General features: G+C 44.3%; 1 protein-coding gene across 9 annotated transcripts in view; it reads left to right on the plus strand.

Moving 5' to 3' along the window:
- Positions 1-26,197, plus strand: part of TEAD1 (TEA domain transcription factor 1) — a 171,737-nt gene that overhangs the window by 24,433 nt on the left and 121,107 nt on the right. The window contains exon 1 of one of the 9 annotated variants that reach the window (XM_088667535.1): positions 800-954. The exons of 6 other annotated variants lie outside the window; for them this stretch is intronic. The gene's annotated coding sequence lies outside the window, so the exon portion shown is untranslated. Of the gene's footprint in view, positions 1-799; positions 955-1,038; positions 1,449-26,197 lie in introns of those variants that run through there. 2 more of the 9 variants (XM_060275585.2, XM_060275576.2) reach the window with 2 other exon arrangements.

Below are 26,197 nucleotides of genomic sequence, written 5' to 3' on the forward strand. Positions count from 1 at the left end.
GGGAAGGTATGTTTAAGCAGTCAGGTAAGAGATGGTACTGACCTCAAGTCTGGAAAGGAAATTCTGCACCTGGCTCACTTTATCTAATAAATTGCCAGTCTCTATTTCACTTTCTATATTGTAAACTGCCTTGTCATCTTCACATGAAAGGCAGTATAGAAATTTAATGGGTAACAGCAACAACAACAACTATGGTCGCTACAAGTGGGTCAAGGTCTGATGCAAGGTGGGCTGCGAGAGGAGCATTGCTACCAGGCATAGCTGCCAAGTTTTCCCTTTTCTCACGAGGAAGCCTATTCAGCATAAGGGAATTTCCCTTAAAAAAAGGGATAACTTGGCAGCTATGCTACCAGGTATCTGGTAAAAGATTAAGAAATGGGTCCCCAAATGCCTGGGTGGGTTTTGGTTCTGTGAAGGCTGAAGTTACCTGCTCTAGGCAATTTGCACTTGTAGAAATAAGTTGAGGGGAACACTCCTGGCAGCTCACATGGATCTTAATGTTCAGTTTATTTATTAAAACAATATTTCTAAACCACCCTTCTTCCAATGGATTCCAGAGAAGTGAACAATAGAGAAAAGTTACTCGAAACAGCATGCCGATACAATGCAATAACATCCTTCACAGTAATTTACAGGCTGAGGCTATAAAAGACAATACTGTACAAGCAAAAAAAAAACAGGCTGATGCAACAGAAACCCTTTAAAATTCCAGGGCAGATGAAAAGGTCTTGACGAAGGAATCGGCTTTTCTAAATGCGACACGAGGGTTCAACTGAGTTGGTGGGAGTGGCAAGCAGTCAGAAATGAGAAGCCTGCCAGGTGATGGGCACTGTGACAGAGTGGCAGATGGTTCTCCCAAGATACAGATGAAGTCAGGGTGTGATGGTGAAGGAGAAAATGCAGGAGCAAAGTGGTGCAAGGGAAAGAGTAGCTGGGGAGTGGATCGGACAAACGGTAACTTGGCACGATTTTATTTACTTAAAGAATTTATGCCACCCAGTAAAAAAGAAGAAGCACTGGGCAAATTTCAAACTTGACAGAGCTGGAAGCATTGTTGGAGGCCCGAAATGAAGGCAGCAGACACAGGTTCAGCAAAGCAATATGTCATCACCACCTCTTCCTCTTCTGCTAATTTAGTGTAAATGGGATTCTTGTTATATTCCATGCCTCTTTGGATTGTCACATGGGGTGGAGGAGGTTAGAGTCACTCAGAGGTTGCTGTGAGTGCAAAATGAGGATTTGTAGATTTCTCTTGCAGAAGGATAGTTTGCAGAGTGCACACATCTTACCACAGTGGAGGTATGTCTGCAATTCCACTTGGCTGCAGTACAGGAAATAAAAAAAAAGAAAAGGAAAGTTTCTTCTCTTCCCCCCACCCCCATATAGTGTCTGAAGCTGCTCTAAGAACACAGCATCTTATCTTTAAAAACTACACGAGATTCGGAGACGTAAGTGTGAGAGAGTGGATATTTTTCAATTTACATGTGATTATATTTTAGTTAACAGCCTTAATTCCATGTTGCCTTTTAAGCACATACCAGTTTGAAAAATAAATAGGAATACATGCTATATAACTATTTGTAAGAGTCAGTCTAAAAAGTATTCTAAGTTTAAAATACATAAGTTTGCTTATTCAGCCATCTAAAAATTGTGCAAATATTTACGCAACATGAACTAGTAATAAAATTGTGATTTTTGGCTATTCAGCTATGGTTGAGTTAGGACTCTCACCTCAAACTGAGGATGTTTCCAAGAAATGCAGGACAGTAATGAACAGGAGAAAAGAGTAGGGTTCTCACCGGTAAAGATTAAGGAGAGAGGACATTAGGGCTTAAATTGATATCTTATTACATATTCATATGTATATGGAATTATATTGAATCAGATGATCTGTAGAGCATAAAATCTAAATATTAAAATGCATTGTTTAATTGAGATAAATTGGTATAGATAATCAATTTGGGTAGTTAAATCAAAACTAAGAGTTACAAACTTGATTATTGTTTGGAATCTTTAGATAACTGTTGGCAGGAATTATTGATAAAAGAAATTTAAATGTCTGTTGCTCAAATCTACCTGCCAATCAAATAATTTGGGAATCTGGATTACAGTTTGCTCACAAATGTCATTCCAAAATCTTCTTAATGGCTGCTACAGAAAGTTTTCAAAGGATCATAGTACAGGCTGGGCAGAGGTAACCAAAATATTGAGTTCCACTGTAGCATGACTTAAAAAGGAAGGAGGGCGTGTTAATCTGTGCTGCCAATCCTCAGACTTGGTAGTATACTGAAGGTAAAGCGAAGGTTTTTCCTGCATAGATAGCTTGACAAAACAAAACACTCAATTTCACTCTTGGCCTGGTGAACTGGACTTTCCACAGAAGAGAAGTGTTTACACTGCTATACATTTTTTATCTGTGCACCTGAACTTTTTCTCATTTCTCCCGAAGAGAAACGGAAGAACTGGCATGCTTCAATTTTCCTGGTAAGAGTGCCAGCCAATTCAGTTTAAGTCAGGCGCGTTTGTTAGAAACCGATCCTGCATTCCCTTTAAGGAGAAAATTGTGCTGATAGATCTAAACTATTACAGTCATACCTCAGGTTACGGCCGCTTCAGGTTGCGGACCCCGCCGAACCCAGAAGTCCTGGAACGGGTTACATCTGGGTTTCATCGCTCGTGCATGCGCAGAAGCATCGAATCGCAGCCCGCGCGTGCGCAGATGCGGCACTGCGGGTTGCGAACGTGCCCCCCGCACGGATCACGTTCGCAACCCGAGTGTCCACTGTATAACAAAAGGGTAATAAATACAATATTATTCTTGTGAGAATTTGTAAAATCAAACTAAAGATTCGGTTTGGGTGGAAGAGAAAAGGATTGTAATTGTTGGGCGAATCTTTTGCTTGGCATTTGGGCCACACTATTTATTTTTCTTAAAACCAGAGCCTATTGGTATATTTACATTTTAATAACAATTCAGTTTATGGGCATTGTATATATTGGGCAGAGTGCAGATGTGCTGCACATAAGAAAAGCTTGCCTGGTGGCACTTGTCCAAGATGACTTCACTGCTTTGTTATCGGAAGCCATGCATTTCTCTGGCAGACGACTCCTTTTAAAATGTGATTGCCTAGGTTGCGAAGCATGTTCATTGAAGAAAAAAACTCTACCAAAAGATTAACTAGGATCTGCTTCACACTTTGTGCAGCAATCATGTTTACTGTGGCAATGCTGCTATTTCCCAAAGTAAACACACCGAGTGTGAAGGGCAGATGTGAATCTGCAAACATGTCGTGCAAGTGTAGTCGGGAGCCCTGTTTGACTCTGCCTCCTTTCACCACATGCACACTGACCTGAGGTGTGCAGCTTCTTTCATGCTTTTTGCCTTTACTGTGGGAAATACTAGTTTGGCTGTGACAGACATGATTGCGGTGCGAAATGAATATACTAGACTTAATACTTCTTACTATGTGAAGCCTCACTACATTCAGTAGTTCCTTCTCAGCAGTGGCTTCCCAGTTACAGGACTCAAATTTAGAAGATTCAGATTACTCTAATTTGCCCAGGGGGAAAAAAAATCCCAGTTCACTGTTACACCCCTGCATCCCTCCAAATTCACCGTTAAAACTCTCTTTTCTATAGGGACTTTGCAGTTTATTGAGGTGGCTCCTTTAACTTAGAATGTAAAATTTGTTACGTTGCTGATTGCATTGTTGTTTTTGATTGTTGATTTATTTTTTTTATGTTGCTTTTATTGTGTTTAAATATGGAAATGGTTGCCTGGGGCTCACGAAGGGGAAGAGCAGGAGGATGCATATTATTATTATTATTATTATTAGATTAATAATAAACAGATTTGTGTATTTTTGTAGTTTTTGAGAAGAGGTCTTATGTGGCTTGAAATATATTGTACCTCTCAGGATATTTTCTTACTAAATATACTTCCAAACACCTTTTGGGATATTTCCTTTGGTTGATTTTTGTGTCACAATGAGTGTTTATAATTCAGACCAAATCATCTGATATCTAACTCTGTAATGAAGTGCCTTTTGGAAGTCACCGTAAAAAAAAATTGAGGGGAGAAAATTCCTCAAACTGTGGAGAAATGAGAAGATTGAGAAAATCATCTTAAGCCTGAGATGTACCAACTTTTACAAGTTTGCTGAATTTTCTGCTGCACATCTTAGAAATGCGAGAAGGGAGATTATATCTTAACCAACTTGTTCCCTTGCAGTAGGGCATAGGTCTCCTTTCCCTCCAGTGCTTAAAAACTTAACAGAATTGCTGGATATTTTTGCTGTTAAATGATTGTATCTGTGTTATAACTGAAATACAGATGAGCCTTTGGCCTGTCTACCCCTCCCACCCCTCCCTTTTGCCATGGGCTACATTTAAACTATGAAGCCACTAATTATCAGGAGTTCTGTTTTTCATCCAAACAAGGGAACTCTGGTTCCTAACTTTGAAACAAGCCAGGATGTCAAATTTTAAGTTTAGTTTAAACTTGGATTATTTATCTTAAACTTTGTTTTGACTTGTTCTGAAGCTGATAACCATAGTTTGGTGGTTTGGGCTAAACAGGAAACTGTGGTTAATTAGAAGCTTCTGGTTTAATCATGAAGTAAGAGGTTCCTGCTTACCTGAATGCTTAAGGCGAATCGTACACATCCATAGCCACGGTAGATAGAATTCACTTCTCAGGGCAGTTATTACAAGGAGCCTAGTGCTAATGGGATTGGCTGTAGCTCCTCGTTGATATACATTGTGGAAACCTCAGGTAATGTGTGAAGCAGCATATGCTTCCACCATAAGTAAAAAAGAAAAGAAAAGAAAAGAAAAAAGAAACCAGATGAAAACGTTACTGCCTGACCTCCTAGTTTCGCAGGATTCATTGTGAATGAATGGTTTTCTTTGCCCAGCATGAATAACAGGTTTGCTTTCCTTATCATTTGTTAATAGACTCTGATAACATTCCTGTTTCCTTTTCCTGCTTTGTTGTTGGAAGCTATCAACTGGGCAATAGGAATTTCATTGTAAATCATGAGATTAGTTTCTGCTCATTTGTTACAGTGCTTTGTCTATATGGCATCTTGTGTGATGATTATTGGCTTCCAAATTTTTGAAGTTTGCAAAAACCTTGCGTGGAACAGTAGGGGGAATGTGACAACCATTTCCAAATGGGATGGGGGAGCCAGTGCAGAAATACTGACCCATACGTGTAACATTTTGGGGTCTTGTAGATGGAAGGGTCTTACTAAATACTTCAAACTTCTGGAACTTTTTGGGGTAGCACAGCACTTCTCAGACTTTAGGACCTAATGTTATGAATGGCAATTGTTCATTTAAATTGGTGCTTTTTCATTAACAAATCCTGGGCCAAATCATGGATTGCCACTTCCATTTCAGAAAAGCTAATCACTAAGATATGTGGCTGTGAGGGACAGGGGATATCGCGAAGTCCCTCCCCTCCTGAGTTCAAGCCCATCCCCGAGCACAGGGGAAAGCAGAGAGAGTTCCGATTCCAATGGGGAAGCAGGAAGTCGTGTCCGAGGCTCAGGCAAGGTAGAGGAGCCAGGGTCCCAGGTGGGACAGGAAGGGGCGAATAAGGGGGGGAGACCCATCCCCCCAACTCCGGAATTACGCAGAAAGAGGAGGGGAAAGAGGATGGGTCTGCCAAAGCTTTTGTGTTGGAGAAAGACGCGCCAAAAGCCATTCGGAGGTTCTGGAACCGACTGACCACATCACTCCGTGTAAATAGCAATGACTTCAGCACTGTAAATACGCAGCACCAATAAAAGAATAAAATGCAGAGCTGCGTAGCGTCGTTACTCTGAAGTAGCCCACTCCGGCCACTGTGACAGCAACCTCCGAATCCTTTTTGGGGCTACTTTGGAGTTGCCGGGATGAGCGTGTCAGAGGCGGAGAGATGGCGGCAGATCGCGGAGAAAGCCCAGCAAGAACTGCAGCAGCTGTCGCTGCAGGCGCAGGGGGAATTGAAGGCAGCTAAAGAAGAGACTAAGAAGGTCCAGGACGACCGGCTACAACTTGCGGAACAGGTGAGAGCGCTACAGGAAAGAGAGCAGGAATTAAGGGCGGTGGCGGTAGACCTCCAAAACAAGCTGGATGCAGAGAAAAACAAGGCGGGAGGGGCACCCCAAGTCCAAGTGCTGCCAGGAAGGAGAGCCGGGACCCTAGTAAGCAAGTTCAATGGAGACCCGAGGGAATATCAAGGCTTTGAGACTGAGATTGTGTATGCTCTTGAGCTGCACCACGATGAGTTCCCTGATGATGAGCACAGGGTAGCGTTTATTGTGGAGCACCTTACCGGGGCAGCCAGGGAGTGGCTAAGACCGTTAATCGCAACAAAGAATCCTTGCATGAAGAATGTCAAACTATTTCTAGAAGGTTTGAAAACGATGTATTCGTCCGATAGTCATATGGACCAGACTAAGGAGGAACTTCATAATTTACGCCAAGGAAATATGACAGTTTGCGCGTATTGGGCGAAATTCACCATGCTGGTGCACAGATTGGGGTGGGAACTAGAGTCACCCCCAATGCAAGCGGCGTTCTACTTGGGGTTGCATGAGGAGGTGAAGGATGAGCTCTCGAGAGGTCCAAAGCCCAGTAATATGGATCAGCTGAGCAAAGCGGCTCTGGCGGTGGGGGTGAGACAGGAATCCCGGTGGAGCGACAAGCAAGCAACGCGCGCAAAGCGGGCTTGGTTCCCACGGTCGCAGGAGAAGCCACTCCCCCAACAACCCTTTCAAGCCACGCCTGGGGCCAGCCAGGACCAGGAACCCATGCAGATTGATAGCGCGCGCGCGGGCTTTTCAAACCCCAGCGGCGCCAAGACGCAAGGAGGGAAGGGGTGGGAATTGCTTTCTCTGCAACTCCCCCCAGCATCGCAGGGAGTGGCAAGGAAAGGCGGGAACGGTTGTGCCCTCCCCCACTGACGCAGCACCACAGCAGGGAAACGGGAAAGCCTGGCTGCAGGAGACAAGGGGCAGCAGCCAGGCACAGTCAGCAGACAACAGCCCCAGCCCACCCACCCGCACAGAGAGGAGCAGAGCCAGCCCACCCCTCCCAGAGCAGGAGTGGTTCTAGAAGTGACGCTCACGCTCCCAAATGGCTATCCCCTGACGGTCCTCGCCCTAATTGACAGTGGGGCGTCAGCGAACTTCTTCTCGAGAAACTTTGCAGAAGAGCACCAGATCCAGCTTCTGCAGCTGGATTTTCCTCTGCACGTGGCGACCATTGACGGCAGAGAGCTGCTGGGAGGGGCCATCACTCATCAAACCCCCCCCATGAAAATGACGGTGGGAAGGCACTCAGAGACACTGGCATTCAACGTCACCACCATCTCAGACCCCCCCATCGTCTTGGGCATGAGCTGGCTGGCGCGCCACGACCCCTCCATCAGTTGGCACCAGAGATGCATCACTTTCGGATCGGACTTTTGCCTGGAACATTGCATGCAGCACCAACCAGGGGAGGGGCCTCCGATAGCCACGGTGGCCACCATGCACGTCAAAGGGGGTGAGGCGATACCCAAGCCGTACTGGGACCTGCAGGAGGTCTTCAGCGAAGCGGAGTCCGACCACCTACCCCCACACAGGCCTTTTGACTGCCAGATCAACCTGGTGCCAGGGGCAACTATACCCCCAGCCAAGCTGTACGCCATGTCAGACCAGGAACTGGAGGATCTGCGCGCTTTCATCGACAAGAACCTCAAGCGGGGGTTCATCAGAGAAAGCAAGGCAGCAGGGGGCAGCCCGGTCTTCTGGGTGGACAAGAAAGACACGCAACAGCGCCGTCTTGTGGTGGATTTTAGACGGCTGAATTCAGTGACAGAGCCAGTGGCTTTCCCCATGCCCAGAGTGGATGATCTCCTGACAGCGGCACGCAGGGGCAAGATTTTCACCAAGCTAGACCTGAGGGGGGCGTACAACTTGATCAGGATCCGGGAAGGCGATGAATGGAAAACCACGATGTTCACGCCTCTGGGCTCTTTTGAATATCTGGTGATGCCCTTCGGGTTGCAAGGGGGCTCAGCATGCTTCCAGGCCTTCATGCACCACGTCCTGGGGTCCCTCCTCTTCAGGAAATGCTTGGTCTTCCTGGATGACATCCTTATCTACTCCGATGACCCAGTGCAGCATGTGAAAGATGTCAGGGAGGTGTTGCAGCGCCTGAAGGAGAACCACCTGTATGTGAAGCTGGAGAAGTGCAAGTTTCACACCAAGGAGGTGGACTTCCTGGGCTACAAGCTGTCAGACAAGGGGCTGGCGATGGACAAGGACAAGGTGCAGGCCATCCTGGACTGGCACAGCCCCAGGACGCGCAAAGATGCCCAACGCCTACTAGGCTTAGCCAACTTCTACAGGAAGTTCATCAAGAACTTCTCTCGCGTTACGGCTCCCATCACTGACTGCCTGAGAGGCAAGCAGAAGTTCAGGTGGACACCAGAGGCGCAAGCAGCGTTCGAAAGCCTCAAGAGGGTGTTCGCCTCAGACCAGAACCTGTTCCACGTGGTTCAGGACGCGCCCCTACGCGTGGAGACAGATGCTTCTGATAAAGCTGTGGGCGCCATTTTGTTGCAACTGGACGCCAACAGAGAGTGGAGACCCTGTGCCTTCTTCTCCAGGAAGTTGACCCAGCCAGAGCGAAACTACACGGTGTTTGATCGGGAACTTCTTGCGATCCACGCTGCGTTCCAGCACTGGAGACACTTCCTGGTGGGCGCCAAGCACCCCATCCAGGTGTGCACAGACCACAAGAACCTGGAGTTCTGGAGAACTGCCAGGGTGCTCAACCAGCGGCAGATACGATGGGCAGAGTTCTTCTCGAACTTCAACTTCTCCATACACTACATCCCAGGAGAGCAGAATGTCAGGGCGGATGCCCTCCCGCAAGCCAGAGTACATGGAGGAGGAGGCGCCACCGGCACCCAGGCACATTTTCCCCCCGTCAGCATGGTCCTGCGGAGCAGCAGTGGTGAGCGAGGCGGAACTCACAGCACTGACGGCAGCGGATGAATTTGCCAACCGCATCTTCAGAGAACTGAGAGGGGGGGGAGCAGGCAAAAGACTTTGCAGAACGCAGGGGGCTGCTTTTCTACAAGGGTGCACTGTACCTGCCCACCACCCAGCTTAGACGTACGGTCCTCAAGCAGATGCACGACAACCCAACGGCGGGTCATTTTGGGAGGGACAAAACCGCTCACCTAGTCATGAGACACTTCTGGTGGCCAGGGGTGCGGGAAGATGTTCGAGACTATGTACGGGGCTGTGACACCTGCCAGCGGGCAAAGGTGGTCAGAGCAGCGCCACCGGGATTGCTGGAGCCCTTAGCCACGCCACACAGGCCGTGGGAAGTGGTGTCCATGGACTTCATCACAGATCTGCCTTCTTCCAGGGGCAAGACCGCAGTGTTGGTGGTGGTGGACCTCATGTCCAAAATGTGCCACTTTATACCGTGTGCCAGGGCGGTCTCTGCAGAAGAGACAGCCAAACTGTTTGTGGATCACGTATTCAGACTGCATGGATTACCTTTAAGGGTTATTTCGGATCGTGGCCGCCAATTTGTTTCCAGGTTCTGGCGGCGGCTCATGAACCTCCTGCAGGTGGAGGTCAGCTTGTCGACGGCTAGACACCCGCAGACCAATGGACAGGCGGAGAGGGTCAACGCCATTCTGCAGCAGTACCTGAGATGCTACGTCAGCCAGCGGCAAACGGACTGGGTGGATCGCCTGCCACTGGCAGAATTTGCCTACAACAATGCGGTGCACGTCTCCACAGGGGTGTCGCCCTTTAAGGCCAATTACGGGCGCGACCTCAGATCTTTCCCAGAGAGGGAGGGGGAGGAGGAGGAGGAGGGCCCACAGGCTGAGGATTGGGCAGAGGAACTGGAGACGGTGCACCAGCAGCTCAGAGAACACTTGGAGAGAGCCAAGGAAGCGTACAAGAAGGGGGCAGATCGCCACAGGCGACCGGGGGAGGTCATTAGGGTGGGGGACAAAGTTTGGTTGTCCTCGGAGGGCCTTCCCATCAGAGGGAGGTGCAAAAAGCTGGCGCCCAGAAGGTTGGGCCCCTTCACGGTCACGCAACAGGTCAACCCGGTGGCATACAGGCTGGCACTGCCAGAGGACATGAGGGTGCACCCAGTGTTTCATAGATCGCTGCTGTCGCCGTACAGGGAAAGCAGCAGGCTCCGAGGCAGCGAACAAACCCCTGAGGGAGGGGGGGAGAGAGAAGGCAGGGAGCAACTCAATGAGGCCACGGCCATCCTGGACTCAAGGAGGGGGGTGGGGGGCCTGGAGTATCTCATGGCATGGGAGGATGCTCCACCGTCCCAGAATGAATGGGTCCCAGCCACTCAGATACAGGAGGAATTCCTGGTAGAAGAATTTCACGCCCTCTTTCCCCATAGACCCAAGCCCTGGCACATGGAAAGGGAGGGGGAGGGGGAGGAAGCACGGGAGAGCAGTTCACCATGGCGCTGGGAAGCGGAGTTTGAGGAACCAGAGGATGAGGTATGGGTGTCACCGAGATCCACCCAGTCAGAGGAAGGAGCAGATTGGCAGAACATTTTTACCCCTACCAGCTCTGACGCCACGGACTTTTTGGGATTCCCGTCCTCCCAGGCGGAAGGGGGGGGGCTCGCAGGACTGGGGGGAGGTGTTCACACCAACGGGCTCGGAAGGCACTGAGTTCTTAGGCTTCTAGTCGTCACCGACACCTGGGGGGGACCTGGGGAGGGGTGAAGGAGAGCTTGGGAGGGGGGTGGATGTGAGGGACAGGGGATATCGCGAAGTCCCTCCCCTCCTGAGTTCAAGCCCATCCCCGAGCACAGGGGAAAGCAGAGAGAGTTCCGATTCCAATGGGGAAGCAGGAAGTCGTGTCCGAGGCTCAGGCAAGGTAGAGGAGCCAGGGTCCCAGGTGGGACAGGAAGGGGCGAATAAGGGGGGGAGACCCATCCCCCCAACTCCGGAATTACGCAGAAAGAGGAGGGGAAAGAGGATGGGTCTGCCAAAGCTTTTGTGTTGGAGAAAGACGCGCCAAAAGCCATTCGGAGGTTCTGGAACCGACTGACCACATCACTCCGTGTAAATAGCAATGACTTCAGCACTGTAAATACGCAGCACCAATAAAAGAATAAAATGCAGAGCTGCGTAGCGTCGTTACTCTGAAGTAGCCCACTCCGGCCACTGTGACAGTGGCTTTATTCACATTTTGTACTAGAGGTACAAGCCATGTCCATTGATTCCAGTGAGTCTACTCTAAATCTGACGTAGTTGAGTACAACCTGGTGTTTTAAATATGTAAATGTGCTCTTAAGTATACAATACGTTATACTGTGTGTAAACCCCATTTGTTTTATCTGAGTTTTAGTTGATGTCATGAAGCCTCTGATCCTTTGGGGGATGATATAGGTTGAAAATCTGAATGAATATGGAATAAAATAAAAGGTTAATTTTTACTTTGACTTTGGCAAGCTCAGTATAAACATGGTTTGGGAATGTTTACTCTGTATGCCTCACAATAACTTTTTAACCAGCTTTTCTTCCTTATAAAGTAATTCGGGATTGAAGGTTATTTTATCTGGGCATGTGGCTCCATTGATTCTTCAGTACTTATCTCTGTCATAATATTCATTTCCCTGTCCGTGCAAAACACTGAGTTCCAAGAAAGAGCTTTGCTGAGGTGCGTGACGTTGTTTGGCTGGATAACTCCATAAGTGGATTTCATACAAAACACACTTCCTAAATTTATAAAAGCTTCTTAAATTAAGAAAATGAAGGGTTATGCTGTTGGTTTTGTGAACAGTTCATAGGCAGGCAAGCAGTAGATGTGAATAAACGGTTTCTCTTGCCAGATGGCATACAACCTGAGTAGGCACTCTTTTTTTTTTAAAGCCAACAGAAAAATCAGATTAGCTTTTGACTTTGGCTCCAGATGGTATACAGTATGGAACAGAATTGCGGATTATGTGACATAACTTTCACTCCTAGGTAACCTGGTTGACAAAGGCCATGTACTTTATAGCAATGAGGCCCTCTGGGATTCAATGGCTAGAGGAATTGCTCTTTCTATCGTGTGCTTTTCTCCTTGACCCAGGAAATAGGTTTATGCTTCCAGCTAGCAGTGGCAGAAGAAATTGTTTCACTACTAAATTAAGCCTGGTTATGACTAGCTGCAGCTTTGCAGTCTCAGAAAGATAGTTTGAACAAGGACCACATTTCTTCATATAAGTGAAAAACAATAAAATGTTTTGTTTTTGTTAAACTAAGAATTTTTTTTAAAAAATATATCTGTGCAGCAGTAGCACAGCTTGAGGTAAGTGTACAACAAGGGGGGGCAGACTTCAGGTGTATGGGATTACTTTGATCTTTACTAGAATCCCAAGATGCCCTGGAGTCAGATATAAAAGAAATGCACTTATAATTAAAGAATTCTGCGCAAGAATTTGTTATGAGTACTAGAACTGAACTGAGCTCATATGCTTTTCACTCAAAAAGCAACTTCTTAGTAATCCTCCCAAATGTGACACCCACAAACATTTTGTTGCTAAACAAATGGGAGTCAAAAATCCCTGTCGTCTACATTAAATCATTCAGAACCTATGTCACTACATAATCATTCAGAAAAAGGGGAGGTATTACAACATAGCATCATGGACATCCTGTCCACTATACCACCTGATGGATTGTTATACAGAAACAGTTCCTTTGTCTATAGCAGGTATACAGTAATACCTCCGTGAATGTCTGCCTTGTCTAGCGTTCATTCTGGCGAACGTCCGCGGCAAACCCAGAAGAACCGGAACGGGTTTCTTCCGGGTTTGCTGCATGCACAGAAGTGCAAACTGCTCCGCTCCCGCATGCAGACACAGCTCTTTGCCCTGCGTCCTTTTTGGCTAGCGGCCGGGGATCCGTTCTGGAGCCCCAGCCGCGAAACAACATACAACTGTAGAGAGGATAAGGCCTTTCCCTGAATATTGGGCAGTGAACTGAGGTCCATTTTCATCTGTTCCTCTATGAAAAAATGATGAAACTAGAGAATTAACTTGCTTTTGAATGATTGGTTAAAGATACACCACACTTATGTGAAGGGACTGGTCTCTATATTGTACAAAATTCTGATCGATGCCCTCCTTTGGGGCCCAGAGCCAAAAGTCATGGTGGGAATCTAATTGGGACATGTAGGAGGATGACAATCAGCAGCATGGTCTGTAGGCCAAGCCTCCATAGAGGTCTTTGTCAGCTCAAACACACCTCACTCTGTAACAACTTTCCCTGGTACAAACTCCACTGTGTTGGTGGGGCTGCTACAGAATGTTTGGTGCATTTAGACACATGTGGTGGGATTGCACAGAGGTGGCTGAATTTTGGAATAAGGTTTCTGCTGAGCTCTCTTTATTACTTCATCTTTCCACCTGGCACTTTTGAACCAGTATATGGAAACAGAATAGGAATTGAGAAGCAAAGATCTCATCTCTTACAGGACTATCCCTATTAAATCCAAATGAGCTTCTTGTCAGTAGTGTTGGTTCATCAAATCAAAGTTGCTCACAGGTGTTATCCACACAGGAGTAACCTTATTTTTCCGTCTACAAGACGCCCCCATGTATAAGATGCCCCCTATTTTGGGGGACTCCGATTTAAGAAAATGGGGGAAGATGGCCCCCATGTATAAGACGCCCCTAAATTTTGAGCATTATTTTTTAGGGAAAAAACCTGGTCTTATACACAGAAAAATTTGGTAACTGTTTTTTTCTGGGATTGTTGCCAGAATTTTCCTGCAAAATGGCTTCCATCCCAAAGTGTCTCATCCTTTGCAAGCAGTAATCCCAAATTAGTGAAGATTACCCATCATATGAATGAAGATAGAGATGCATAAGGGGGGGCGGCATTTATGCTTAAATGCTTGGGCATGCACTTGTAGTAAAGATCATAGGTATTTATTTATTTATTTGGTGATTTATTCAGTTTCAGAACCCCATCTCAAGAGCTCATGGTGGGTTAATGATATGTTAATCACAAACCAATATGGCCACTTTCTTGAGCCCCTGCTGCTGTTTATGGTCACTCAAATCTGCTGTGCAGACCTCTCTTCTCTGAGCTAGTTCCAGAATGGTAGGAGCAGAAGGCAGGTTGCATGTACAACAAAATACAGCTAGATTGTTGTTCTGCAGGTTTCTCTCTCTCTCTTAACCATTGCAGTCACATTACAGAATACACATTTAAATTATGCAGAGGCAAATTATTAGAGGCATATGTGGGTTTTTGCTGGCGAATCTTCCTTTTAACAGCAATCACTCAGCAAAAGTTTTGCACTGTCATCCCCTGGGGCAAGTGTTAACCCCATGAAAGAAAGGAGAGCTCTGCTTACATATCAGACATTACATGCCTCATCTTAATGGGTTGTGGTTGGGTCATGCTGAAGATGGGAGTCATGTTGCTGTTGCCTCTTGTTTCTTTTTGCCAGGAAAGATAATTCATGCCATTTTAAACTTCTATATGAATAGCTGGAGTGGGTATCTATGTATTAACAACCAAACATGGAAGGGGTCGGCAGCAGGGAGGGGGTGAGCAGTTGGGTCAGTGGGTTGGGGATGCCCTGAATTGCCTTCCCAAAATGTTGGAGGTTATGGGTTGGGCTGCAAAGAGAAACAATGTAGTCAGCACCCCCTTACAGAGGACTAGTGGATATAACTGAGGATTATGCATAGGCAAACAGGTTTGTCACAATGGGTTGCATCCAACTAAGTTCTACTTAAAGTAGACCTACTGGATTGACTGGAACTAAGTTAGTAATGTCCATTATTTTACATTGGTCTGCTCTGAGAAGAATTAACACTTGATAAAACCCTGGCTGTAGCTCTATACGTACACTCAACCACAGGTTTGCCACAAGTGTTTATTTTATTTTCAAAGCCTGGATGGTTGATTTCACATTTTGTATCTCTCCTTGTGTTCTTCTTAGGAATACCCAAAAATGGGTACCGTACTTCTTAGTCCTTAGTTGTATGCCATAAAGCAGCTGTACTGGACTACTGAAGAGTATATACGTAAAAATAACTTGGTAATAGTTATCCAGGTTGGAAGTTTCAGGATAGCTTTTTACAATAGTACAGTGGAACCTCGGTTTATGAACACCTCGGTTTACGTATTTTCGGTTTACGAACGCCGCGGACCCATCTGGAACGGATTAATTCACTTTCCATTACTTTCAATGGGAAAGTTTGCTTCAGTTTATGCAGGACCGGCTCTAGGGGTAGGCTGGGTGGCGCGGGGATGGCAGGGGGGCGCTGCGCGGTGAAGCCGCACGGAAACCACGCTGTGGGCTGCACCTGTCCACCAGCCGCGGGAAGAAACGGGGCGGGGGCGCCGGAGTGATCTGCGCACCACGGCACCAGGGTGCCCGACCTGCTTAAGATGGCCCTGAGTTTATGAACGCTTCAGTTTATGAACAGACTTCCGGAACCAATTACACCCATGCTTCGGGTTAAGTACGCTTCAGGTTGAGTACTCCGCGGACCGCCTGGAACGGATTAATCCACTTTCCATTACTTTCAATGGGAAAGTTCGCTTCAGTTTATGAACGCTTCAGTTTAAGTACTCCGCGGACCCGTCTGGAACGGATTAATCCACTTTCCATTACTTTCAATGGGAAAGTTCATTTCAGTTTATGAATGCTTCAGTTTATGAACGGACTTCCAGAACCAATTGTGTTCATAAACCGAGGTACCACTGTATCTAGTGTCATGTTGCAGAAAACGCATGACAGAAAGAGAGACTGGAAGTTCTGGTTCAACTTTCTGTCCTGCTGGTACACTTCTGGCCCTGCTGCTGCTGCTGTCATTCCTGCACAGTACAGCTGCCGTTCACAGTGAAAAGCAAAGAGACATGTGCAAAGCACTTATTTTATCAATGCCTTTAAAATGAGTTGTTGAACCTTCCTTCTTCAATAAGTGATCCTGAGATGGAAGTATAATAAAAACAGCTCCATCAGTATTAAATAACAGGGCAGATAAAGCCCTTTGATGCACACATGCACAGGTAGTCCCTGGATCAGGATCCATGCCCAAATAATGTAATGTTGTTTTTCGATGCCACTCCATGGCTGATGTACGATGAGCCAAGTCATCAGTTACCCATTCCAGAGAATTTGTTTTATGGGTGCAATTTTATTATTGGCTTTGCGCTGTTCACAGTCTTAATTTTGGTAGCAACGGCTCTATTTTTTTTTGCTTGCAACCCCCTCCCCCAGCCCTCTTATCATCCCTGACCACTGATTATGGATTTGGAATCCAGCTACACCTGGAGGGCCCTGGTCCCCCCCCCCCAATCCCTGATTCAGGCAGCCAGTGTGCACACCAATGCAGATGTGTAGGTAAGCTAACAAAAGTCTCGCGTGGTAATAACTTTTGTGGACGTATTTACTTGAAGGACTTTTACACCCTGTCCGCCAGCCAAAATAGACCCTGGAGTGGTTTGTACGGATCAATCATAAGCCTCCTGCCCTGAGGCTTACCATGCAAAAGAAAGAACATGAAAGGAAAAAGGAGGAGGAATGCAAACTGGGGTGCTGGCTCTTCCTTCCTTCCTTATAATTGCCAGCTGGAAATGAAAACAGTTCAAGGAAATGAGAAGCTGAAAGATGCAGGTCTCTCAGCTGCACCAATGTAATGGCTCTGCTTCCCTTCCCTTCCTCCCTTTGCTACAGTCTGATGTAATAAATGCTGCTAGGGGACAGCTGATGGAAGGAGAGGGGAACTTGCCTTCAATTTCTCTGCTGTAGCAAGGGCAGCCTTATTTTCAAGGCTGGAGCCTCAGGACATGTATGGATATTTGTATATTAGAATATATATGTATACCCATACCCACACATGCTATTTATCACATTGTACTGTGTTTCTTGGAAATGAAACAACAAAAGGATCAGAACTGCTTTTTTATTTAGCAGTGGTGCCTGAAACCTTAGTTGTGCTGAAGTGAAAGGCAATATCTCATTGGCTTTTAAAAAAATAAAATAAATCAGGATGCTAATCTTTGTGGTGATTGAAATTTTCCACAATTTATCTTTATTCCCCATAAGGGGGAATAAAGGAAAATTAATTTAATATGATAGAACTCTTATTATCATTTTATGGCAATCTCTTTAGATTTTTAAATGAAAATTTATATTTTTTCAAAAAAAAATTTGTGGCATATAAAGAGAGTGCTTGGCATTTAGTTAAGTAATTGCCTGGAACTGGATTGCACAAGTTGTCTGCACAAAAGAAATCTTAGAAAGGTGCGTTGGAGGGTGTAAAATTAGCTAGTGGGCTAGTTGAGTCGAACTTGTTTTTCAGGTTGGTCCTGCATAGCTTTATCATGCTAAAGACTTAGGAGCATTCCAGAAGGAACATGCTGGGTTGCAGTGTGTTCAGTTGTAAAGCAACCCCCCAGACCCAGGAATATTAGTATAGATCTAAAATCTATTTTGCCATCACGAATGATGCGTACCTTGTTAGCTTTGAGAACCTCATTTTTAAAAAATCAGTTTATGTTTTTTTCCCACTTAAAATCTCTTTACACCTAGTACATGTGATTTGTTGAACTTTCAGAATTGTTCGATGGTAGGTTTGGCATTTCTTTCAGTATTTGAAAAATATTTTAATTGCAGCTAATATGGTACATTTCATTGCTATAAGATGTAGGCACCAGAGGATTCACCTTGTATTTCTTTCAAAGACCATTTGTAGTTGCCAAACAATGTTTATGTTCATAACAGGAGTGTTGATACTCTATTACAGTTTAATTTGTTAATGAAACAAGATGTTCCTGCTACACTTTGGCTGTTAGAGGCCAGGTGCAATTAATTTATTTGTACTGTCTGTGTAGGCGTATTCCAGCTAATGCCATTTAAGAGCTTTTATCTTTTATGTTCCTAATGAAGAGGGGCAGGCTTTCGGCAAGTAGAAAAGGACTTACTAATGAGTCATCTTACCAGGACTGCACAGTTTTTTTTCTTGTAAGATGAGAGCAAAAGTGTTGCAGTTTTGAGCTGGGCAAAAACTATTTTGGAATAACAAATTAATAGTGGAAGAGAGCTTGAAAAACTTGCTCAGCCTCTTGATTTCCTCCGTCAGGTTCCAATGATGATACAGCTTCGGCTGCTATGTCTAAACCCCGAATGGGTGGGGAACTTAACTGTTTGTGGAGGGGAAAGTGTATTTGGCGCTAATATATTTCAAACAGCATAATGGAGTTGACACAGCTTATGGAGGCAAGCTTTCATCTGGTATCGTTTGTTACTTCTGTGAAGTCTTGGCAGTTCAGTTAATCCCCAGTCATGTTCCCAGGATTAGAGGAACTCATGTAACATCTCCTTTTTTCCACCCTTAATTTTTTTAAACTTTTCTGCCACAGTTGTACAAAGACACAGTAATTTTTAACTTTAAAAATAAAATAAAAAAGAACATGTAGTTTTCACTTCCATGTTACAGTTGTATAAATAAACAGTGAAATCAATATAGAAAACTACAATAAATGCATTACACTCACCTAGAGTGAAGTGAACTTGCTTCAGAGAAGCTGCTCACCCTCCAATCCCAGGACCCTCCCGCCATGGTTCTTTAAACTTGGAAAGCGCTGTGTGCCTTCCTCATTTTAAAGGACTCATTGGGTAAAGCAAATGTGCACCAAAACACACATCTGAGCATAACTACTCTGCCTGCATGGCATGCACCTCTGAATGTATAACCCCCACCAAGGTTGCAATATGTATTTAGATGGGAAGCTAACTGCACATGCCACTGAAAACAGTGATCTGCAGCAAGGCAACCTCTTTAGTCAGATGCTTATTTGAATGTGCATCCTATTGACTCTGCTTGCAGTCTTTCTGAACCGTGAAGGAGCATATCTTTTGGCAAATTTGAAGGCTCCTTGGGGATGATATTGGAATCCATGCTGGACCTCTGAGCCATTTTCCCTTGCTGCCTGCCCAGGTTTGAAGAGAATGTCACCGTAGAAACATAGAATTGTAGAGTTGGAAGGGACCACCGGGGTCATCTCATCCCACCCCCTGCAATGCAGGAATCCTTTGCCCAATGTGGGGCTGGAACCCACAACCCTGAGATCAAGAGTCTTATGCTCTACTGACTGAGCCAGGGGTCAGCAAACTTTTTCAGCAGGGGGCCGGTCCACTGTCCCTCAGACCTTGTGGGGGAGCCGGACTATATTTTGGGGAAAAAATGAACGAATTCCTATGCCCCACAAATAACCCAGATGCATTTTAAATAAAAGGACACATTCTACTCATGTAAAAACATGCGGATTCCCGGATCATCCGCTGGCCGGATTGAGAAGGCGATTGGGCTGCATCCGGCCCCCGGGCCTTAGTTTGGGGACCCCTGGACTGAACTATCCAATCATTGTTGCCAGTTGTCTGCATGTTCATGTTGTTTCTACTTCAGATTAGCCTAAAGTGTTATGTGGGACGTAATAGGACAGACACTTCCTTATGCTGTCCCACCATTGGTCCACTTAGCTGATTGACAGCAGCGCTCTAAGAAATAAGGCAGAAGTCTCTCCTGGTACTGCTATATGAGTAACTGGAGATGCCAGAGCCTCAATCTTGGACTTTCTGTATTTAAAAGTATGTGCTTTCCTACTGAGGTATTTCTACCCACCTCTAACTGAATGCTTATTTTTTGGTATGATGTTAGGGAACTTCTATGCTAGCCCCTACCCCTTCCAGTATTGACACCATTCATTCACTCATTTACTCCCAAACTAGAATCCAGACATTTCTCTCTCTCAAACATTTCCAGGGCCTACCCATTGTGCTCATCTCCTTTTCTTGTGGCATTATGGAAGCTCCCTTTGGCTCAATATTGAAGGCCCCCTGACTGTTTTTAGTTTGCTGTAATTATACACTGGTCAATGTACAGAGGAAGGTGAGAAATATCCTTGACTACTCCAGAGTAAATAAAATATGTAGGGGAGAAAAAGGCCTTTGAAACATTTTGAGATAAAAGACCATATTATGCATAAAATATTAATGCAACACTGAACAGGTAATTCATATCCGGCCGGTTGCCATTTTGCAGCGTATTTCAAAATGGTCAACAACAATGCAAAAAACCAACTGTGATTGATAATCACGTTTAGACTACCCCAACTGTAGATCTGGGATTAATCTTGTTGAAAATTGAAGGTCAGCAGTAAAGTCTGTGTAGTGCGTGCTTCAAAGGGAGCATTCAAGTGCTGTCTACTGTTATTATCCTTAAGAGGAATTTCAAAGTCTCCAGTCTAGGGTAGAGAACCGGGGGATTACATTTACAAGAACAAAGACATATGGCCAAGGCAGCAGCTTGTTTACGTTAAACAAAACTTACTTTAATTGGCTTTTCCACTGAATTGTCCTTTGGTAAAGATTACTAAATGTTGAGTCATGTTTATGTATGCTAAGTTTGATTTCTCACTTAGTAAAGATTTAATTGTATAACTCCTCTTTTTTTTTTTGGTGGGGGTGGAGGAAGTCCCCAATAGCCTGAACCTATTTTGTCCAACGTGATTAATATAGATGGATTTCTCCTATTCTATTTACTATGGGTGTTTGAGCCTATTGCACGCAGAGTGTGCCTCTGCAGAAGGATCCCCATCAATCTGTGTTTGCCTTTCTCTCCGCTTGTCCCTTGTTTTTGGGTACCACGCCAGGCTGTTATGAGAAATGGGAGCTTGTGTTGCTTGACTTGAGAGTAGGGGGGTGGGTAGGATTTGGTGGAAATGGGAGGTGTGCCCGGGCCTCTTCATAATGGCTTAGTGTGTGCTCACATAGCCTAGTGAGACCAGCATGGGTGGGCTCATGTTGGGCCGTATGCCGATATCTGTTTGTAGGCACTATGTTTTTGTATCATGGTCCCCTCAATACTTTCTCCAAGAAGTTCAGAGTGCTGCTGTTTGCCTTGTGAGATGGCATGTCTAAGGTCAGTAAGTGATCTGAGCTGGATTTGTACTTGTATTTCTGATTTGTAACCTCAGACGTTATAAAAAAGGTAAAAGGTAAACAACCACTGGATGGTGAAGTCCAGTCAAAGGCAACTATGGGGTTGCGGTACTCATCTTGCTTTCAGGCCGAGGGAGCCGGCATTTGTCCACAGACAGCTTTCCGGGTCATGTGGCCAGCATGACTAAACCTGCAACAGAACACTGTGACAGAAACACTGTTTACCTTCTTGCCGGAGTGGTACCTATTTATCTACTTGCACTGGTGTACTTTTGAACTGCTAGTTTGGCAGGAGCTGAGACAGAGCAACAGGAGCTCATCCCGTTGTGGGGATTTGAACCGCTGACCTTCTGATCAGCAAGCCCAAGAGGCTCAGTGGTTTAGACCACAGCGCCTCCCACATCCCTCAAATAATAATAATATATATAATAATAATAATTTATTATTTATACCCCACCCATCTGGGTATACAATGTTATACAACGTGTGTGTGTGTGTGTGTGTGTGTGTGTGTGTGTGAGAGAGAGAGAGAGAGAGAGAGAGAGAGAGAGAGAGAGAGAGTGCATGCAAAAAAACCTCTGGAGCAGATGTGGATGGCAGGGGGAGGAAAGCAAGTGGAAGTTCCATGACTCAAACTTGTCCCTTGTCCTGGGATTTTAATCAATGAACAGCAGTTTTAAAAGAAAACAACAAAACAAAACAAAACAAAACACATTAAAAATAAGCTTGGCATACATAGGCATTACTCAATTTTTGGACGGTGATGATAAAACAATGCCAACCTCTTTATGCTTGTATTGGGTAATATATTTTGTAAAAAAATAAGGATATTTGCTATGCTCTCAACATTTTTACATTTTCTTTGGAGGGGCAATCTTCCTGAGAGTGTTTTTCTGAAGAACAGCATTCTGTTGATGTTTTATGAGACAAAAAAAATTTCTGGAATTCAACACTTTGATAAAATCTCCAAAAAACATGTCCCAAACCAGCTTTTTGTTGTACTAGGCAATGTTTTGCAAAAAAAAAAAAGTGAACCAATGACACCTGTTAATCATTTTTTACAATATTGCTCAGTACTGAATACTTTACTGTGTGAGAATATATTTTATAGCAATTATTCACACACTTTATCAAGAAATAGAAAGTACAAGTTGGTTAATTAACATGATACCAGTGGTGAGACTTATTTCTGTGAGAGAGGGGGCTTTCTCAGTGGTGGCATCCCAGATGTGAGATGTTATCCTATGGAAAATGCACCTGCTACCAACCTTGCTGTATCTTAAGGCCAGGCATTCATATAATGTTTTTACTGTGACTTTTAATTACACTTTTATCGGCTGGCTGTTTGTCATGTGTTTGTTTGATTGTTTAACTTTTTGTAAAACAGATAGAAATCCTTAATTAAAAAGGGCATATAAATGCTTTAAATAAATAAGTGATACTAGCCCCAGTTGGCCGTTTGCTGTGCATGTGCAAGTATTTATTTGGGACACCATATTTGGCCACAGGTTCTCAGCACATATGAAGGCAGCAAAAGGCTCATATGTATGTTATCATCACAGCAATGACCTACACAAAGTGGTCAAATTTTTTTACTTTTGCTTATTATCCAAGACTTGTTCCTTGTTTCCTCCATGGAGAATAAAGTGGTTGCTGTCCGTTCTTGTTGGGTGTTTGAAGAAATTAGCAGTGAGGAGCTGCTAGTGCTTTTTACAGATAATTTTTACGAAAGCTTGAATTGCAGAAGGGAAAGCATATTTTAGCTGGAGTTGCACACTAGAAGGGAAATGGGGAATTGCAAGCAGATTTATTGAACCTGCCTACATATCACTTACAGATTACATGGAATGTGTGATACAGTTCTTGGATAGAGAAAGAGAGATAACACATATTAGATCAACTTCTGTTAGCATAAGATTAGCAAACTAACAAAGTTATAAATTACTTCATCGGACAAAATGGAAAGGCAACTATCGACAGTAGTCTATAGAGGAGTGTGAGTTGTAAACATTATTTAGGCAGTAACCCAAGCTACACTTACCTGGGAGGAAGCCCACTTGAATTAAATAGGACTTATAGTGGAGTACGGATGGTTAGGATTGCACTGTTAGTAACTTCAGACAACTAGCCTGATACTGCAATTTTGTATTTTGTCAGCATAAGGTCTCAGCATGTTAAAATACCTTGTGTGCTTCAGGTTTCTGTTTGGCTTGTTGCTTGTAAAGTTTCCAAGCCCATATTTGAAAGGAGTTGTAAAAGTTATCTGTAGATAAATGCATTATTATTATTATTATTATTATTATACCACCCTTCATCCTAGGATAACAGGGTGCTTTACAGTATGAAAACACAAGAATACATAGCATAATAACCAACAAAACTATAAAAACCCCCACGATTTAAATGATGACTTGCATGTTTGAGTGGGCTATTACAAATATACAGTAATATCACAGATAATTTTCATGTTTCCTTACGTCACCTCAAATCCATCAATTTTAAATGGCATTATTTCGCCTGTCACAAAGCATAGAAAAATTAAAAGAATGTACATGCATATTTGAACCAGACCTAAGGCCTGGCAAGTTAGAGATGATGGCTTAGCTTACTATGCAAAATATTACTCATAGGTACCATATTTTAGTTTGAAATCACAGGAAAATCGCAGGGTTTTTTTTTATAAAAAACCCCAGTATTATGAGTAGTAACTACAGCCTGAAAAACTGTGTGTGCATTTTCCTGTGCCAAGATAACAGCTGGCTCCAGCCCTCTACGCTTTGACATTCAGAGTGAGCTTACATTGTTCACAAGTTCAGGACTAGCAAATTTTGGCCACCTCAGCAGTAATGCCACCAGAAGTAAAAGAACAACAACAACAAAAACTGCCCGGTTCATTTTATTAGAGAGGCTAATCATTGGGCTAAATCATGTGTAAAATGATCAGGCAGCAGAGGCTATTTAGCACCTGCAAAGTTCCATGGTAAAGAACAGGGAATGAGAGGAGGTGGGTCTGCTGCCTGAGTGCCTCTTACTTCCCCCTCCAAAAAAGCGTCATCCCCTAAGCCATATGTATGTTTAGCATTTGCTTCTCTTCCCCAACACTGCTTGATTGCCAGCTTCCTGAAAGGCTCGGCACCATATATATATATATATATATATATATATAGAGAGAGAGAGAGAGAGAGAGAGAGAGAGAGAGAGAGAGAGAGAGAGAGAGAGAGAGAGAGAGAAATGAGTATTCTTTCCGGGGGGGGGGGGTTGTTTGTTGGAACTGACTTGTTGGGTGAGACTCCCTCTAATGGGAGCAGTTCAGGGCTAGTTCCAAACGGCTTCACACATTATTCTTTCAGTGGAGTTTCTGCCAGGAACCCAAACAATGTCAGCATCTCTCTGTGCAATTAGGCACCTGCTTCAAGCGGCGCCTGTCTTCATACAGGTTGACTTTAACAACACCCAGGAAAGCCACTGAAAATGAGACTGAGATTAAAATTTATTTATTTTTATACTGCCATATATCTGGGTGGTGTCCATTGTTGAAACAAAAAATGCCGTTTAAAAAATAATGAAAAATGTGGGTAATCATTGGGGCGATTGGCTAATGAGAGACGTCTTCAAGAGATGTCTGAAAGTCAAAAGCAAGGAGGCTTGTTGAATCTCCACTGGAAGAGCATAGGAGCAGTAGCGCTAAGTGTCTGACTTGAGGCCAGTTGGGCCACTATGTCAGTGGCATTAGAGGCCCATGATTCAGAAAGCACTTTCTGTGTCATCTTTTTAACTCCTGCTGAAAACTTCCCTATTCTGCCAGTCCTACACAGGCAATTGATACATCTTTCCACAATGATTAATTACTGCCTGTTTTTAACTTTCCAATATAGTATTTATTGTATAGTTTATGTATTATTGCCGCAAACCACTTTGATTTTTTTAAAACAATACAGCAGTATAGATTTTTTAAAAAAAATAAAATAAAATAAATAAGCAAGCAAGCTGGTACAAGGCACTTCTCACCACAGAGATTTGAGGCACCAATGACAAAGTTGTGTCCAGGAATACCTACTAACTGTGTACCTGCTCTTTTAGAGGGAGTGGTACTCCGTCTACATCAGGCAACTGGTCTGTCTTTCAGACATGGGACTACCTACCCACAGAGTCTCCATCCTCCTAGGGTTCAAACTCAGTTGGCTCTCATCCAGTCCACCACTGCATTAAGACCCTGGGGCAGAGCTTGCAGAGCCTCTCCTGATTCAGGTGTTACGGAGAAAAAGAGCTGGGCATGTTTAGCCTACCACTGTGCTACAAAACTCCTAAGGAGTAGACCACAAAGCTTCAACAAGTGTACCATGATAATTCACTACTTCAAATATAGTTTATGTTACAGTATTGACTCCAAATATATTCTTTTCTCGGTAAAATGCATAGTTATTTTTGTGGCATTCTTGGATACTTAAACCCCCCCCACCAATTTTATGTTTCTGTTAGACAATATTGAATTGAATTGACTTTATAAGGACATGCCTTATGGAACATTATCTTTCTTTCTTTTTACTTCCTATAGTAAATCAGGAGGATTTGATAGTGTCTCTGGGGATTTCATGCTCAAATAGTAAGAATAATCAATTCAGTAAGAATAGCATCTTCTTGGATAAAGATTTAATAAAGATCCTGCTTTAGTCTGCCATTGCAGGGGTCTACTAATGAGGTTTCTTAGAAAAATCTGTTGATATGCAGTTATTCATATGTTAGACTGTGGACATGAGAATAGTGAAAACAGTTCAATTTGACTAGCCAAAGTGTTGCTTAACACAATAAATATAGGAAATGTTTGCTGCATCTGCAAAGCTGGTAGAAGTTCCCTGCTGGCCCGGTTTGCACAATATTGCAAACCAATTATGCCAGGACCACATGAGTGTGGGGGCTTCTGGAGAGGAACTCACACCCATTTTGCTCCTTCCCAGTCATTTTTGCTTCCGTGCCACACCGAGCGAAGCCATGGTTTGACTTAGTGTGTTGCTGTAACCCAGGTTCATTGGCATCAGCCAACATTTGTTCTTGGCCGCAGCTCATGGTCACTGAGGAGAGAACTGAATCACAAGCCCGTATTTAGATGGCATCCTAAGCAAAACCTTGGCATAGCTCACTGTGGTGCGGAAATAACCTGGGGGAATACCAAAGCGACTGTGAGCAACTCTCTGTGAGACATC

Source organism: Zootoca vivipara, chromosome 1 (assembly GCF_965207765.1).
Source record: "Zootoca vivipara chromosome 1, rZooViv2.hap1.1, whole genome shotgun sequence".
Taxonomy (NCBI): Eukaryota; Metazoa; Chordata; class Lepidosauria; order Squamata; family Lacertidae; genus Zootoca; species Zootoca vivipara.